This window comes from Mixophyes fleayi, chromosome 7, assembly GCF_038048845.1.
Source record: "Mixophyes fleayi isolate aMixFle1 chromosome 7, aMixFle1.hap1, whole genome shotgun sequence".
NCBI lineage: Eukaryota > Metazoa > Chordata > Amphibia > Anura > Limnodynastidae > Mixophyes > Mixophyes fleayi.
In genome coordinates, this window is record NC_134408.1 from 142,550,935 (window position 1) to 142,569,130 (window position 18,196).

General features: G+C 41.8%; 1 long non-coding RNA gene across 1 annotated transcript in view; it reads left to right on the forward strand.

The window, feature by feature from the left end:
* LOC142097082 (uncharacterized) overlaps positions 1 to 17,389 on the forward strand; it is a 65,431-nt gene extending 48,042 nt beyond the window's left edge. The window contains exons 2-3 of the long non-coding RNA XR_012678119.1: positions 15,034 to 15,059; positions 17,352 to 17,389. This is a non-coding gene — a long non-coding RNA (uncharacterized LOC142097082). The remainder of the gene's footprint in view (positions 1 to 15,033; positions 15,060 to 17,351) is intronic.
* Positions 17,390 to 18,196: the final 807 nt, after the last annotated feature.

Sequence of the window (18,196 nt, forward strand, 5' to 3'; positions counted from 1 at the left end):
GTGTTTTGTAAATCAGTGTTTTGACTGACTGTGATTAACTCAAGGATCCAATGACTCACGGAGTGTGGATCTCCCTAAACTGCTAAAGAGCTTATTAGCCAGAGAGGCACCAAACATAGAACCTTAGGGCTGACGGAATGTTACATTCCATGCATATTGATCACTATGATAAAAAAAAAGCTTTTTACAACACTTGGGTAGTTGTAGTAAATGGAGGAGAGGCCGCAAGTGCAGTTTCTTGTCTTTTGGTTATGCAGAGCAAGTGAATATTGCAAATGACATCTGTCATAGTGATTAAGTGATCAGTGTTTGTTCAAGTGCCTAAGCTGTGCTCACATGCCAATGAATGCAGCACAGCGTAACAGCCCCAGGGCAAATATTAAACTGTCGCTGCCTTTAACGGTCGCTGCCTTTAACGGTCGCTGACGCCAACAAACACACTTTCTATTGTTTATGCTTACTCTCCATAATCTCTCCTTTACCATTTTAAAAGCATCTGAATCTATATCAGATTTGGTCATACATATGTGTGTAATGTTACCATTCAGTGCTCAGGTCATGTGTTCAGATTCCACATTGCACTTTTAGCAAAGTCAGCTAATGACCACATATGTAGTCAGATCTGGTCATCATCCAATCGGATTATCTGACAGATCCTGAACTGATATTGATGACTTTCTGATCTATACACAGTGACCAATTAGGTCCACAAAAGCCTAACTGACCGTCAGAATCGCTGTGAACATTCTATTGATTTAATTAATTACAGGTTGGTCTATAATGCCCACTTCAAAACTGGAATGTGTTCAGTGGGAAGGAAATTAGTAACAAATAGCGCTACGGAATATGTTGGCGCTATATAAATAAATGATGATGATGATGATGACAATGATGAAATAGGTGTTTGGAAACTGGAACGTAATTTGCTGTGTTGTAGTTGAGATATATCTGTACTAGAGATGTTCACTGATCCTCGTGTTCTGGTTTTGGATCTGGATTAACTTCTTGTCTTGGTTTTGGCTTTGGATCCCGATTTTTTTTCTAAAATCTGTATTTTTTATTGTTAAAATCACATATTTTAGCTTTTTTTCCCCCTACATTATTATTAACCTCAATAACACTAATTTCAAGTCATTTGCAGTGAATTTTGACCACCTCAGAGGTCACAATATTGTTTTCATACACTTTCAAACAAAGGCTGCGGATTTAGAAGACCAAGCCTGCCAGACCTATTATTTCTATTTCAGCAATAACAATTAGCAATGGAGCAATGGAGCTCTCCTGAATGTCACTGGAGACTTTGAAGAACACTGCTTCCCCTCCTCTTTCTTTTCTACCTATGCGATGCCCAACTGCACTAGAGACTGCCAAGAACTGTGCTACCCCTTCTGTGTCCCTCTGTGAAATGGGCCTTGACGCCGTGGAGGGCGGTACTTATAGAATCCAAAGCTTGGATCTGCTAAGTTCGGGTGTGTTCGGTTCTCGGGGAACCGAGCCTGAGCATCTCTAATCTGTACATATAGATATATATTCAGCTGCATTAGAGCATTGCAGAGGGAACTGAGAGAGCTTACTTGGTGGTCTCCACCTTAAGAGCAGGCAGCCAAAATGGCAAAAAAATTACATATATGAAAAGAACTTTTTATGTGAACAAAAGCGAAAAGTGTATTCAATGTTTCAGGCAATCACTGAGCCATTTCTCAAAATGATGTACATGTGAAAGAGACACTATTTCAATGCCCCATGCAGCCTTGAAGTGATTGCTCAGGACCTGTGACCCGCTGTGCAGCGTGAAACAGTCTGTTCCTAGGCAACCAAGCCGGCACCCAGCAAATAGAATTACCTATACATGAATATGGAGGACGTGTCATTTACATATGTAAATAGTGCAATCAGAAAGTGTACAATAGGTACAATGAAACTGAATAAACTAAAATAAAGTGTCCAAGCGGATGACTGACTAGGGATAACCAAATAAACAGAGAATGGAGAAATTTCAAGTCATTCAAGTCATTCAGTTATTTATATATACACCGATCAGCCATAATATTAAAACCACCTGCCTAATATTGTGTAGGTCCCCCCACCCGTGCCCACAAAACAGCTCTGACCCCTCGAGGCATGGACTCCACAAGACCTCTGAAGGTGCCCTGTGGTATCTGGCACCAAGACGTTAGCAGCAGATCCTCTGTAAGTTCTGAGGTGGGGCCTCCATGGCTCGGACTTGTTTTCCAGCACATCCCACAGATGCTCGATCGGATTGAGATCTGAGGAATTTAGAAGCCAAGTCAACACCTTGAACTCTTTGTCATGTTCCACAAACCATAACTGAACAATTTTTGCAGAGTGACAGGACGCATTATCCTGCTGAAAGAGACCACTGACATCAGGGAATATTGTTGCCATGAAGGGGTGTATTTGGTCTGCAATAATGTTTAGGTAGGTGGTACGTGCCAAAGTAACATCCACATGAATGCCAGGACCCAAGGCTTCCCAGTAGAACATTGCCCAGAGCATTACACTGCCTCCGCTAGCTTGCCTTCTTCCCATAGTGCATCCTGGTACCATCTCTTCCCCAGGTAAATGACGCACATGCATCTGGCCGTCCACATGATGTAAAAGAGAATGTGATTCATCAGACCAGGCCACCTTCTTCCATTGCTCAGCGGTCCAGTTCTGGCGCTCACGTGTCCATTATAGGGGCTTTCGGCGGTGGACAGGGGTCAGCATAGACATTCTGACCTGTCTGCAGTTGCGCAGTCTCAACTACAATACTGCTTAATGTTGTGAGGAATTCATGTATCTATCTATCATCATCATAATTTATCTATCTATCTGTATATTTCATATCTATCTATCTATCTATCTATCTATCATCATCATAATTTATCTATCTATCTGTATATTTCATATCTATCTATCTATCTATCTATCTATCTCTCTCATATCTATATATATATCTATCTATCTATCTGTATATCTATTTCATATCTATCTATCTATCTATCTATCTATCTATCTCCTATCTATCTATCTATTTATCGTTCTATCTATCTATCTATCTATCTATCTATCTATCTATCTATCTCTCTCATATCTATCTATCTATCTATCTATCTATCTGTAAATCTCATATCTATCTATCTGTATATTTCATATCTATCTATCTATCTATCTCTCTCATATATATATATATATATATATATATATATATATATATATATATATATATATATATATGTATATCTATTTCATATCTATCTATCTATCTATCTATCTATCTCATATCTATCTATCTATCTCCTATCTATCTATCTATCTATCTATCTATCTATCTATCTATGTATCTCATATCTTTCTATCTATCTCATATCTATCTATCTATCTATCTATCTATCTATCTATCTATCTATCTGTCTATCTATCTATCCATGCCTAGCAATAACATTTGTGTATTATATACATAGAAACTACGACACTTCTCATTTAGAATTTGACTAAGGTGAGTATAGATCACTCAGATGTCTTTGTCTGTGTTGCTTTGCAGATGGCCATAAGGAGGAGTCGGATGGAAACTGTTGGTCATTGAAGCTGTCTGTTGTTAGAGCAAATGGCATTCAGTTTGTTCAAGCTATAGCGTTAGGCAAAAGGTTTGAGTTTACGGTCTTATAAAGTTGTACAGAGAGGTCTGGATCTATTAACCTTAACACAAATAGTTCTTCTTCTAATCCAGATTGTGCAAAGTATCAACCAGGGGTTGTTAACCTTTTATGACAAGAGCCCAGTTTTATGATTGGGAGTCAGATCATACCTGTTGTCTATACACAGTGACAGACATGGCAAAAGTTAGTTTTGAGGGAGATATTTCTGTAGGGGGTGACGTAATGTGGTGCACATATCCTGCCGTGGCAAAAATGGGTGTTGCATAATTAGTGTGAGGGAGGTGTCTTATACAGATGTGACCTGTATATAAAACAGAGTCCGTTGCCTGGTGGCCAGTGTACTGTACAGACCATCGCTTAGTCCTTTATTGTTCCATTTATTGCTAAGTCTCAAGTGGCCTAGTGTACTATATATTGCCCAGTCCTTGAAGGTCTTGTGAGTTATGTTGCCCAGTCCCTGGCTGCCCGTTGTGCCCAGTGTGCCCTACAGAGACCAGTCCCTGGCTGACCAGTGTGCCCTACAGAGACCAGTCCCTGGCTATCCATTGTGCCCAGTGTGCCCTACAGAGACCAGTCCCTGGCTGCCCATTGTGCCCAGTGTGCCCTACATAGACCAGTCCTTGACTGCCCAGTGTGCCCTACAGAGACCAGTCCCTGGCTGCCCAGTGTGCCCAGTGAGCCCTACAGAGACCAGTCCCTGGCTGCCCAGTGAGCCCTACAGAGACCAGTCCCTGGCTGCCCATTGTGCCCAGTGTGCCCTACATAGACCAGTCCTTGGCTGCCCAGTGTGCCCTACAGAGACCTGTCCCTGGCTGCCCAGTGTGCCCAGTGAGCCCTACAGAGACCAGTCCCTGGCTGCCCAGTGAGCCCTACAGAGACCAGTCCCTGGCTGCCCAGTGTGCCCAGTGTGCCCTACATAGACCAGTCCTTGGCTGCCCAGTGAGCCCTACAGAGTCCAGTCCCTGGCTGCCCAGTGTGCCCAGTGTGCCCTACAGAGACCAGTCCCTGGCTGCCCAGTGAGCCCTACAGAGACCAGTCCCTGGCTGCCCAGTGTGCCCAGTGAGCCCTACAGAGACCAGTCCCTGGCTGCCCAGTGAGCCCTACAGAGACCAGTCCCTGGCTGCCCATTGTGCCCCGTGTGCCCTACATAGACCAGTCCTTGGCTGCCCAGTGTGCCCTACAGAGACCTGTCCCTGGCTGCCCAGTGTGCCCAGTGTGCCCTACAGAGACCAGTCCCTGGCTGCCCAGTGTGCCCTACAGAGACCAGTCCCTGGTAGATACTTTTTCTTACCTTTATGTGCGTTCCATGTTGGCTCTGTTTCAATTCCGGCATTGATCTCCAGCTGTCAACTGATGTTCTGTGCAGAACAGGAGACTGACTGCTATTAGCCAATAATTTAACAGGCTCATATCAATCCGCATCCTGCATTCACTGAGCTCCGATATTAGAGTCCAGTGAGGGAATCGAGCTGCCGTACTGGGTCCGTGAACAGGAAAGAGTGTTCAGTCACTACAGAGCCGTAACTAGACAGGTGCAGGCGGTGCCGTCGCCTAGGGGGGCGCAGCCGCCCTATATCTGCCTCTATGCCCAGACTCAATCACTCCACACAGTGCCCTACCACAACTCTAATCTCGCCAGCTTCCCCCACAAGCAAGAGCTCATTCCCGGCATCAGAAGCAGTGGAACGCTGGTGGAACGCATGTACGTTCCACCGAAAGCAGGAAGTTCGGCATTTGGAATGCAAACTTGCTCTACCATTTAGATGGGGGGCGCCGGTGCCCTGTCTAGCCCAGGGCACTAAAATGTCTAGTTACGGCACTGAGTCACTAAGTGCTTCTGCCAGGTATGTGATAGTGGTGAGGAAGGGTCCACGACCAGGAGATTTGGGAGTATAGGCTGCGTCGAACTTTGACGCAGCCTATACTACTTTAGTTTGCACAGTGCGCCTCTTCAGAATTTTGCACCTCTATGCGCACATCTTTGTGCATCCAGGCGCTCATGGTTGTGGTTACCTCAGGTACTGCACAATATATGGCAGGAAGGGAGGCGTGATATGTACATATTTACATTTCAGATTCATGTCCACTTCAGGGCAGATTGCAGGCACTTGTAATTAGTTCATAATTATCCTCTATTTAGATAACACTGACATATTACTCAGCCCTGTACCGAGAATATGTTTCATGTCAGTCCCTGCCGCAGTGGAGCTGACACTTAGCCTGGAGCCAATCATCCCGCCAATATGTTTTTGCAACCAAACTCAAGGCCCCACCTCTACAACGTAGCAATGCTAGCCACTGTGCTACTTCAAAAAAAAACACTACCATTAAAGTGCGGGAAAAAAAAGTTTTTATTTACTTTCAAATTTTATTATACAAAGTAGTTTGCAAAAAAACTGATCTACAGTAGGATTGATATTTACCGTACTGATTACTTACTTTGGGAATTTGGCAATCATACACTTGTTGTACATTGTACATGACATGTATATATTTTAATAGTGTACTGTGGCAGCACTTATATGATGCCATTTACCCCATGAAAATCCTCTGAGTTACTACATAGATTAGAAAGCTAATATTGATTCTAGACCAAGGGCGGACCTAGACTTAATTTTTAGGGGGGGGGCGATTTTGAATAATTATGCCCCTCTTTCCTTCTGATTGGCTGGCCCCAGAAAACCCCGCCCACCATACGCAATTGGCCCCGCCCCTCCACCCGTTTTGATCGGCGTCTTGGACCCAAATTTAAAGGACTTCTACTGCTAGGGGAGGCGATTGCCCCGATTGCCTCCCCTCCCCCTGGATCTGCCACTGTTCTAGACATGTTTAACTAAATTGTGAACGAGCAATGGAGCCAGGGGCAGGCTGGACCCCCGGGCCGGTCCCATAGTGGACTACCTTGGGCTCGGTCACTGGGCCACCTGCATTTTTTTCATTTAAAATGTTCCTAATAGGCTGCTGAGCTGAGTCTCGCCCCCCGGGGCTAAAATTTGCCAGCCAGCCCCCGAATGGAGCGCTCAAAAATTTTGTTTGAAAACTCTATGTGGAGACCTGGTGAAACAGAGATACGCGGATGTTCATGCTGCACTTTATCGCTTTGCATGGTCTTCCCTTGGCGATAGTATTGGGCGGCTTACTTAGTAAGGATGAAGGTAGTACCGATACCGTTGCAATCCTTCTTCTGCTACAACCATCTCAGGGTTATTTAAATAAAGCATTTTTTCATTTGCCAATTGTTGTGAAGCATTTTGTTTTTATTTTTTATAGCTGTTTTTTTTTTACCGATTTTGAAACATTTTATTTTATTTTCTTGTCACCGAGTTTGGGCTTTCAGTACCGCTGAGCATGTTGTTGGGACCACTAGCGGGGTCATACATTGGCACATCCCCCAAGACTGGCCCGGCAAAGCGGTAACTTATTTTGATAAATTGCGTCAGTCACAAGCAAACTGGAGTTATATAGGTGCTGCAAGTTATAACGAAGGTGAGACCATTAGCACCGAAATGATCTCGGGCGCCAGTAACGCAATGGACCTTATGTTGAAGGGACATCCCGATTTGTGGACCTCAATAGGGTGGGGTTCACATGAAAGTGGGTGGAGTTTTACCGAAATTTGACCATGTGTGGGCGGAGTTTGGACCGGATAGGGAAGTGGCTAATTTTGTCCCACTTTTGGGATGCATTGAGACAAAAGTCCTGGCTGCAAAATGGTGGAACTGTGGAACTATCCCGTGACAGTTGGGACCCTTCTCCTCCTCCCCAACAGATTACACCCCCTGAGGTCTAACAAGGGGAACCGCAGACTGAAAGCAGTTTCAGTGTCCTAATAGAAAACAATGGACTTCTTATGTGTTTCAAACCATTATGAACTGTGTACTGGTTAATTATTTATCAAATACTAAAGTTACAGTTAACAAAATGTGACGTACAAGACCAAAATGAGCTCATGCATTTTAACATCCAAAAACATGGTAAAATTATCACAGAAATACATCTAAACATGGAACCCATATCTACCCCCTTCATCTCCAACCTCATCTCTCCCTACACTCATTGCCTCCCCCTCTGCTCTGCCAGTGACCAACGCCTCACTACCTCATTGATTACCTGTCACTCCTACCTTCAGGATCTTGCCCGGGCTGTTCCCCAGTTGTGACACGATCTCCCACACCCTATCAGGCCTGTCCTCTCAAAGGCTTCAAACATGCCCTTAAGACTCTTATTCAAGCCTATCAGCCTTCCTTGGATCCCTCAACTTACCTGCTCTTCCCTCCAGTCACTATAGTGACCATAGAGGACATAGGAGACAGGTCTTTTGCAGGAATAGCAGATTTTCGTGACTGCTGTTCCTAGCGAACAATTTTAATAAATAATGACGATATTTCAATCCTTATCTTTGTGATAAAGATTGAATTTAATCATGGTAAAAATGCGGTGGGTGATAAATCATCGGGACTTTCAGTCGTTGGTGAAACCATTACAGAAATTGCATCTGGACTGGAGTAAGATTACATAGGTGTGTACCCAGCTTTACAGTAGCAAACAGTGTGCACAGGTCATATAGATGTGTAATGTTTCTCCACAACTAACACCTTCAGGAGATAAGTACTAACCAAACATTTTCAGTGCTAATCTCCTTATGGTGACATTACTGTCTCACATTAACCTTTGTTTTAGCTGTTTGCCCTTAAAATATGCTTAATCTGTCTCCCTCTTCCCCTTACTTGGCTTCTTATCTGTCTCAATGTGAAACCACAAACACATCACATTAAATGATAGCTAAAGATAACCAAATTAATGATTTATCATTGAGGTGATAACTGTCACATCTTGTCCCAACAAAAAAAAAAAAAAACATACCTCCTTATTGTAGTAATAAAGGGTTTATTTAACTACTGACAGATTCCAAGGCACATATATACTTTGCAGACATTAGAGAGATATTTAGCTTTGGGCTGTAGTATATAAGGCTAGGTACACACTGAAGGATTTTTCAACCGACATGTTATCTCAAACGATTATACCTACGACTGAAGGTCCGAACAGTCTGACGATTCATCTGTACACACTGACACGATTTACCTTCAGATCTGTGCTCTTCATCTGGTCCTTCATCTGGTCCTCTAGTCTTCAGAGAATGACAGCACAATATTCATTCAGTCATTCTTGTCACATTGTCACACTAATTAAATCCGCCTTGTTATAGCTATCCACAGGTCCTAATGAATTTCGTTAGCTTCTGTGACTCTGAAACGAAACATTCTGTCTCAGAACGAACAAATTAATTATTCCTTCTACAGCACTCTCTACATTTATTCACCAGGACATTCATCGCTAGCATCGGCTGAAAAGAGCGCGACTCTGTAACCTCTATGTAGATCGTGAGCATGAGTGTATACACACTGCATGATCGTTAGGTGATTGGTCGGAAAATATTAAACAGTGCGACCAACCAAATGAAACGATGATCGGCACTTTGGGACGACTTTAGATCATCGTGTCACTATACACACTCACACGATATCTGACCAAACGGTCAGATGTCGGCTGATTGGAGGTTTTTCATGCAATCATCGGGCCAGTGTGTACCTAGCCTCAGGTTGTCTGTAACATCACAGGTCAGCAGAATATATCTGAAAAACTTTTGTTTACACATTGTAGTTTCATGAACCGCAATATATGCCATGTTTGAATTTAGCATATGGTACAGAAATTGGCAGTAGAATGAACACAGGGATAATTTTTTAGTACAAAAACAATAAATATATTTGGAAGTTAAGATACTTGGACACTAAGCTATATTCTTAGGGGTAGATTTACTAAAGCTTTTAAAAAAGCAAAGTGGAGATGTTGCCCATAACATCATCATCATCATTTATTTAAATAGCGCCAGCAGATTCTGTAGCGCTTTATAATTGGGAACAAACAGTAATAAAACAATACTGGGTAATACATACAGACAGAGAGGTGAGAGGGGACGGCCCGCAAGCTTACAATCTATAGGACAATGGTTTGTTACACAAGGGTAAGTACTACATCATATTGAATATTTGTCCAGCTAGAATGCAAAGGTTACAAAATATTTAGTGGGCTGTATGCTCAGTCACACAACTATGTTGGTCAGAGGGTTGTTGTCTTGTGTTAGCTGTGTAGAGGGTGGTAATAGGATAACCTGGGAAGATTAAGATAGTGGTAGAGGAATATTATAAGCTTGTCTGAAGAGGTGGGTTTTCAGACAACGCTTGAAGGCTTGAAGACTAGAGGAAAGTCTTATTGTGCAAGGGAGGGAACTCCACAAAGTGGGTGCAGTACGAAAAAACTCCTTTAACCGGGAATATTGGGATGTGATTAGAGTGGAAGAGAGTCGCAGATCTTGTGCAGAACGGAGGTCTCAAGTTGGAAGATATTTTGAGACAAGTGAGGAGATGTATGTCGGTGCAATTTTGTTGGTGGCCTTGTATGTGAGTAGAACCAATCACCTAATAGCACCCAATCAGATTCTAGCTATCATTTAATAGAATATACTAAGTAAATGACAGCTGCAATCTGATTAGTTGCTATGGGCAACACCTCCACTTTATATTTTAGAAGGTTTGATAACTCTACCACTTAGGGGTATATTTAATAAACCCGCGGGTTTGAAAAAGTGGAGATGTTGCCTATAGCAACCAATCAGATTCTAGCTGTCATTTTGTAGAGTGCACTAAATAAATGAGAGCTATAATCTGATTGGTTGCTATAGACAATATCTCCACTTTTTCAAACCCTCAGTTCAGTAAATCTAGCCCTTTGTGATTTACTCCATTACGGTTTTCCCAGGACATCCCATATTGGTGAAAATAACATTTTGGCTGTTTATACTAACACTTTAGAAATTTATTGTATGGACTTAAAAATGTTTCAATGCATTTCAGATTAAAATGGAAGTAAGGGATGGCTTGGTGAGACTTAGGCACAAAGCCATATTGTGTCAATGTTCCATCATTGCTCAGACAAGTGTGTAATTAAAGTTTATATATCATTTTTATGAAGTGTTAGCTGGTTTCTATGATCAGACTGGTGGAGGAATGTAGGGGGTGAGTGCAAGACGTCCAGTACTATGAACTTTAGCAATTATCTGCCAGAGTGCTACTGCCAGTGCTAATTCCAATGATACAGTAAATGGGTGACAACATGCAATTTTATTGCCCCAAATCCAGAGAGATAGTCCTTTATGACACACTCAAGTGACTGGAGTTAGACACCTCTACGCTGTCTTATTTCTCACTTATCACTGTACTTTAAAGCCTTTTTGAATGAGTTTTTCCTGTTTTAAACACAGCATTTGCTTATACACCACCACGACATTTGCTTATAGCCTATATGCAACCGTGGTCAATTCAATATTTGCAGAACTCTTGGATAAAAGTTGTGCTACAAACTGCAAACACCAGTCAAATCCTCTGCAGAATATTTCACAAATAAAGTTGAGAAAGTCATTTGCTACCTCACGTTGAAGCATGAATCAAATGCTCCATAACTGGTTTTAATTTCCTTTACTATGATTGGATAGAAAAAAACAAATAAAAAAAAATCATACACTGCAAATTAGTGAACATTCTAGCAGTTTATAAATAACCGGTCTGTTAGTCTTCAAAGGTTGGTTTTATATGAGTGTATATCTATCATTTAACATTACATGTATCTTTCGCTAATTGACAATGATTGTTGTTTCTAACACATTAAGAAAACAGCTCTCCTGCAAAGTCTTTACATATTACCACAGTCAGGGGCAAAATACAGGATTTCTATAGGGGGGATTTCCTAATGTTTCATTTCGGAACAAAGCAAATAAAAAAAGTTACCACAAAAAGGCAACAGAATTCTTGTAATTTTTATTTTTTTTACTGTAAATAACAAAAACGGGTGAGTCAGAATCTGCCACATTGTGTAAGATGTCATCTAAGAAGACAGAGACGATCAGTATTTTTTTTAAATATATAAAATATATTTTATTTGTACTTCTTCTCCCCAGGGGCTGTGAAACTACAAGCCCCAGAATGCTTTGCCAGTAGATAGCCAGTCGATAGCTCGCAGAGCATGCTGGGACTTGTAGTTTCACAACGACTGGAGAGCCACAGGTTAAGTAGACCTGCTCTAGTGATTAACCATGTATTCATTATTCAAAAGTCAATAATGTCCAATTCCATGTTATGCTTATGGAATAGAATAAACCCTGCTAATACTGTGTCTACAGCAGGAAGGGTTTTATTAAGTATGTGAAGTTAGATCATACTTACCAACTTTCTAAAGTTGGCTTCCGGGAGCCTGCCGGGGGTGGTCGGCGTGAGGGGGGCGGGACGCCAAAATATCATAATTTTAGACCCGCCCCGGTGATGTATTGATGCAAAAGCGTCATTTTACACTGGGGACGGGGCCAAATGCCGCGATTCCCGGAGAATAGCGGCATTTTGGACCAAATTCTGCCCACTTCACTAGGAAGTGGGCAGATCCGGGAGATTGCCATACTCTCACGAGAATCCAGGAGACTCACCCAAAATGCGGGAGTCTCCCGGACATTCCAGGAGAGTTGGCAAGTATGAGTTAGATCACTCCTTTCTGGCTACTCTGCCATATAGTACTGCGCAGAAGAGTTTTTGAAGCATTAAAAAACTCCTTGCTGTCTTAGAAGACTCTTGTTCCTCCACAGCTCACCTGAGTGGGAGGCAGCCCGGGCAGGCGGTAATTGTAGTGCCCACTTACCCGGTGAGTAGAACTCACACGGAAGCAGCTATATAATGAGGAGTGTGCACTCTGAACACCGTGGGGTAAATCATCATCATCATCACCATTTATTTATATAGCGCCACGGTGCAGAATTAGTCCCTCACATCAGTCCCTGCCCCATTGGGGCTTACAGTCTAAATTCCCTAACATACACACACAGACACACAGACTAGGGTCAATTTGTTAGCAGACAATTAACCTACCAGTATGTTTTTGGTTGACAGATGCCCCCTTGCCCCCGGCCCCTGACGGAACATCATTCTCAGTGGTAGAATCCGTGTAGAATTTTGTTTCTGTGGAGTAAAATGACTCCTCTTAACATTTTTAAGGGTTATTTGTACCCAAAGAGGATTATGGCATTATATGAGTAACCTACAGGGGAAGACTAACCTTAACCCATCGTAGCAGAGGAACCTCGTTTCTTAAGGTATCCTCATTCGTGTTCTTATCTTATTACACTTGTAAAATATTATTTTGTATAGCTAGACATGTACATAATAGTGACAGCTTCATGCAAAGTCCTTTCAGACTACTTTGTATATTACAGTGTTGCAGAGCTTGGAGACTGTCAGTCCGTACAGAATATTGCTCCATAACAGGCGGAGACCCACAGTCTTCTGCTCTGGCATCTATTAGTCTTATGACCTATAAGTTGTGTGGTTATATCTGTACTGCAATCACAGCTGGGGAAACAACACACCAAGAAATTCCCAAATCATAAACAAAACTATAAAATTGGCCGCATGCATACGACTGCCTGAAAACAGGACACGTTATAGAGAACAGCGCTGTTACACAAGTGTGTTTGTGTACAACAATGTGTTTAGCTCAGTATGTTACAAGTTTAAAGGGACTGACAGACAGCATGGGGAACGGGCTACCAGCGCACCTGCCATTGGTGCATGTGGTGATGAAAGAGTCTTTTTAGGGGTAGCAGTTTGGGGGATGTCTCGCGATTCAGAATTCCCCTCCCCCAGCGGCACAATGTTGAGAGTTATGATCTTTACTACTCCATAACTTACCACAGTCTGAATGTAATTATACAAAAAAGGTGTCTCAAATTTACAGGCAGCGGCCATTTTTTGTAAGTTCACTCCAATTAAGCAACATGCTCCACTAAAATGGATCCTATATTGGAGACAGGAACAGAACGCATTATTATTTATAGTATCTGAAACTGTCATTATGTTACTCTTGGTCAGATATATGGTTAGGTTGTCGATTATTACCTTCCTATTAGACTTCTATGGTGAACTGGTGGACAACATGATTAGAGTGTGAGGCTGGGGGGTTCCTGGACAGTGAGAAATCTCCCTCTTAACTGAGCACCAACTTTTCAGAGGTCCCCTCCAGGAGGTTTTGGGGGGGCTGCGTGAAGTCAGGGGCAGACTGGGCTGGTGCAACTTGCGCTATGCACCACTTACTGCCTCAGGATGATGCCAGGAGCGTTGGCCAGGGCGCTAGTTTCCACCCACCTCTTTTCTGTCTGTCCCGGTTTCAGGGACTTTACCAGACCATCTTGGGAGTCCAGGAGATCACCCCTCTTCTGGGCATCTCCAGGAGAGCCTGCAAGTACATGAATTGCAGGGGCAAACGCAGGATTTGTAGAGAGGGGTTTCCATGCCACACCGCCAGTGGGCGTGACCAGCATGCTTCGGGGCGTGGCTATAATTTTAGACAGTGCTTGGCTGCTCTCCAACTCTTCCTATCCCCATCATATACATGGGCAATGCTGCCTGCACTACTGTTAGGGGCACACAGCTCTCCCTTTTCGAGCAGAGCCGTGTGAAGAGGGACATACCTCCTAACTGTCCCTCAATCAGGACAAAGTCCTGACTGAGTGTGTCAGAACAGTTGACAGACTGTCCTGCTCTCTCCTACCTGTTCTTGCTGCTTTCAATACTTGTTTGGGAAAGATGGCTGTGAACAGTGCAGACAGAAACGATCTGCACACAAGCTGCAAAGTGGCTGGTCCCGCCACCTTAAACATACAGTGCCCCAGGCTGGGAGGGGGGTTTCCAGGCACTAGGGAATCCCGCCTCAGTTTGCCTATGAATTGGGGGACGTTCATGAAAATGAGTGCACAAGTAACTGTGCAATAATATGTAGTGTTGTCCATAGCAACCAATCACATACACTCATTATCTACCACAGTTGGGGCAACAGCAAATTCCTACCCAGTTACCTATGGGACGGTTTTCAGAAATACCCCTCACTGAGTACTCTTCATAACTACATCCACCTGACCAGTATATATGTCAAATAAAATTTCTGTTTTGTTAAAAATTCTGTAAAAAATAAACTTTTTTTGTATGAATTTGGATATTTTGCTATGAAAAATGCAAATTAATAAGCATTTTTCAATGGCAAAGTACCTACACTTAGCTGTCCCCTCATATTAAGGTCATTATCACATTTTTGCTGCAATACACAGAAATTCTTATATTGTACATGGGAAAAGCAGCCTTTCAGCAGCCCCTCCTAAACCCTTTCATGCATTTCCTCCCCTTCATTTCTGGGTTTTGTGTTGGTTGCCTGATTGAAATGTCTTGATCTGCTCAAAGTTCTTTGTTTAAGAGTTTCCATCAATTATTTTTCCCAGGGTAACGCTGAGAATGTCTGTTTCAGGTACAGTATTTTTTTAATTTTTTTTTTTTTACAGTCAGCTAATCGCATATTATCCAGATGGTTTTATGAAGCAATATTATATGCCACAATAAGGGTAGAACTCCCTTTCTCATTGTTCCTGCATTATTCAGCTACATTGGTGTTACAAATTCTAAACCTGCCAAAAGTAATTATGTTTAATCAACAGGATTTATTAGTGTGCAATCTTTCTGTAATCAGTTTAAGCTATAGGTCATTTCATTTTTGCATATGACATATTGAAATAAAGCAGAAAATTACATTACTTATTTTACATTTTTATGCTGCATACAATTATAATTAACATATATATCTCCAGGGCCCTCCGCTATACCAAAACCCACTTATATGATAAGACCACACACCAATATTCATACAGTTTAATATCATTAAAAGGGTACCCCAAGGAAGATTGCTTAATAATACAGTTGAATGTGCACTTTTTGCAAGTAACCTGCAACAACCAATCAGATTGTAACTGACATTTCTTTATCACAGCTTAGAATATGAAAGCAGACATCTGATTGGTTGCTGTATGTCACAGGTTACAGCATATTGAACAGGGGGCACTATGTAATTAAATAACCCCATTTGGGTTCTCATGAGTATTACGAGTAAGGCACCTTGTTCATTAATTTGGCACACAGCCTTTTTGCTAATTTCGTTTACACAGCTTCCATAAATCATACATTTTGCGCTTGCATGAAAACAGATGGCCTCTCTGTGTTATTGGGAGATAAACTGTAATTAATGCATTGCCCAGGTAATGCCAATGAGAGAGCTTAGTACATGCATTGGAATTGACAGCATGACATTTTGATACTGCAGATTGCTTGTCACTTAATAAAAATGTATTGCCCATTTTGAAACCGAGTTCTGTGGAGCCAGCTACCACCCTAAAATCATCCATTCTTCATTCTACACTGCATCCTTGCATCATAATCTTCAGAGAGGCTATCTGCAGTTTTTATGTCTAGTGGCCCAGCATAAGGTATCCGGTCTGGGTCGTACTGTATTAATTTTGCAAATACTATAAGGTGTTGCCCATAGCAACCAATCAGAATCTATCTGTCATTTTTGCAGTGCTGTTTTGGAAATGAAAGGAAGCATCTGATTGGTTGCTATGGGCAACACCACAGTGCACACAGTTTTCATAGATGTCCCCCTTTACGGGTGACGGAACGTATGAAAACAATGGAATGTGAGTGAACAAAGAGAGAGCATTATTAATTTATTGTATTTACAAAAGAACCAACAGGCCCATTTCACTGTTAGGTAAATTAGTTTGATCTACTTTTAATGCCACAAAATCACACTCTGAATATTACTATATATGTATTAGATAATAGCAATTTACGTTCCATTAACCCCTATGCTGGAGATCTATGAATGCCTATTGTTGCTGTTTTTTCTTGCATGTCTCTGTGTAAGCTGTTGCTGTGTGCAAGGCTAAACCAGTAGCCATTTTCTGTCCCACTATATGGGGCGTCTGATAGCTGCAATATGGACATACATTATTGGTCAAACCTTATTAAAAGAAAAAGTGGAGGTGTTGCCCATATCAACCAATCAGAGTCTAGCTATCACTTTCTAGAATGTAGTAGATACATGATAGCTAGAATCTGATCGCAATGGTCGCAATGTGCAAAACATTCATTTTTCCTTTTAAGAAGGTTTGATCAATAAAGTTTTCACTGTTCAAACCAATTACCTTTATCCCATTTATTCCCCATTATTCTTAAACTCTTCCCATCCCCTTAATAAAAAACATCTCAGAACTCATCAAAAGCGGGTGGTTTTGTAGGCGGATAAGAGCGGTAAATTAATGTAGCGGATATATTTAAACAAATATCTAGATAAAGCAAATTTCCAACATTCAATAATGACAACAATAAGCATATTGGTTTTATTTATAAGCGCTACGGAATATGTTGGCACTATATAAATAAATGATGATGATGATGATGATTTATTGTTCCTCTTATATTACAATTCATCCCTGACTATACATGGTTTTGAGTCTAGTGTTTGATGCTCAGTCTACTTGAATCCTGGTGGTCTCTGTGTGTTTTATTCCTACCCCGGCCTTGGAGACTGAATCTGTCGAGGAACGTTCTCAATTTCTCTTCTACTCTCTCTTCTTCATATCCATGCAGAGAGCTCATTAAACACTTTAATTGGCAATTATCATTAATTAGCACAGTATGAGAGCCAGTTCTACCCTCTGGATATAAACCCTCCCCCAATTTATCATTACTTAATTTATTTTCACAGTTTTTCCATTCTTCATTGTTCAGAGCAGGACCAGAGCACATCCTGTATGCCCCCCAGGCCAAGCATCCCCCTGGCCTCTGGCTGGGTCTAAGAAGGTAAGGTGTGGCTTCTGTGACAACTAGTAAAATTTGAATGGGTGACTGTATTGTCACAAAGCTATATGCATTGAATGGGTTCAGTAGAATGTGTGCAGACTGTGTACTGTTCTTCACAGTTGGTGCTCTAGTGCTGTAACGCCCAGACACAGGTCTACTGTTTAGTGCATACCTCCGTCTGCAGAGTACATGTGCAGACATTGTCATTTCTAAACTAATTATAAACCAACAGTATTCATAGAGGATATAGTGACATTAAGAAACATTGTCACAATACAGAATAAAGGAAGTCAAAGGCTGCATTGCATCTATCCAAGTTGCTACAGATATACCAAACTGAGAGGAGATCCGTAAACATAGATCAACATTTTCTGTTTCCATAATACCTCAAAAGTGGGCGTAAGCCAAGAGTTCATTTTCTTTCGTCAGATTTTGGGTTATTCAGAGTTGAATTCATTTGCCTAAGCAATCGTGAGTGCAATTTATATACTTCCTAATATTCATCATCATCCCCATTTATATATATAGCGCCACTGATTCCGCAGCGCTGTACAGAGAACTCACTCACATCAGTCCCTGACCCATTGGAGCTTACAGTCTAAATTTCCTAACATACACACACACACACACAGACAGAGAGAGACTAGGGTCAATTTTGATAGCAGCCAATTAACCTACCAGTATGTTTTTGGAGTGTGGGAGGAAACCGGAGCACCCGGAGGAAATCCACGCAAATACAGGGAGAACATA